Source organism: Entamoeba invadens (assembly GCF_000330505.1).
Source record: "Entamoeba invadens IP1 unplaced genomic scaffold scaff_1105074726371, whole genome shotgun sequence".
Taxonomy (NCBI): Eukaryota; Evosea; order Mastigamoebida; family Endamoebidae; genus Entamoeba; species Entamoeba invadens.
In genome coordinates, this window is record NW_004443643.1 from 54,751 (window position 1) to 55,649 (window position 899).

Genomic DNA, 899 nt, shown 5'->3' on the forward strand with positions numbered 1-899 from the left:
CATAATTCAATGTTGTTATGTTTTTATAAAAAGATTTATTTTTAATGGAAAAAATATTAAGCCTGTTTTATTTGGAAATGGAAAAAAATATAATAATTAAAAAAATTAAAGATTAACCAATTATAATTATTAATTTAACATGTCTTCAAATTAGATACATATAAATTATAAACCAGTACATAACTATAACAAGTTATCACTCAATTATCAAACTGGTTAATTGTATTTTTCAACATTTACGTTACAATAAGTTATAAATCTTTAATATTAAATCTTATCAAAAACAAATAATAATTGTGGATAATAACACAAACAAATTATTGTTATTTTTAATTAAAAAAGTATTACATTATTCTTTTTCTTTATAATATTGAAAAAGAATTAGAAGTTGCTAATTTATAAACTATTTTATAATACAATTGAAAGTATTTAAATAAATAACATATTACTTTTAAAATATGCAATTTGTTTTTATGAAATCTTGTGTATCAATAGTACAACAAAAAAAATGAAAGTCAAAATATAATTCGAAACAAACAAATTTATACAATAACAAGTTTAAAAATGATTTCCAAAGTTTAGAACACAATTTCTTTTTAAATATTAAGTTTTTTGTAGAACAACAGGTTTTAAATCCTATAAGTTACAAAAATACCAAAATACAATGACATGTTTAACATTGTACAAACAAGTGTTTAACCATTTTGGCAATAAAAGAAGATCACCACAAATTTATAAAAAATAAGAAATTGTTTAAATATTTATTCGGTTATATATTATTATTCAATTAAAAATTTTAAATAAATATTATTGGTGTTTTTTGAATTATAAACTTCAAAAGCATACATAATTGAGATAAAAATATTTTTATTATAATTTTATAATTCAGATATCACTAT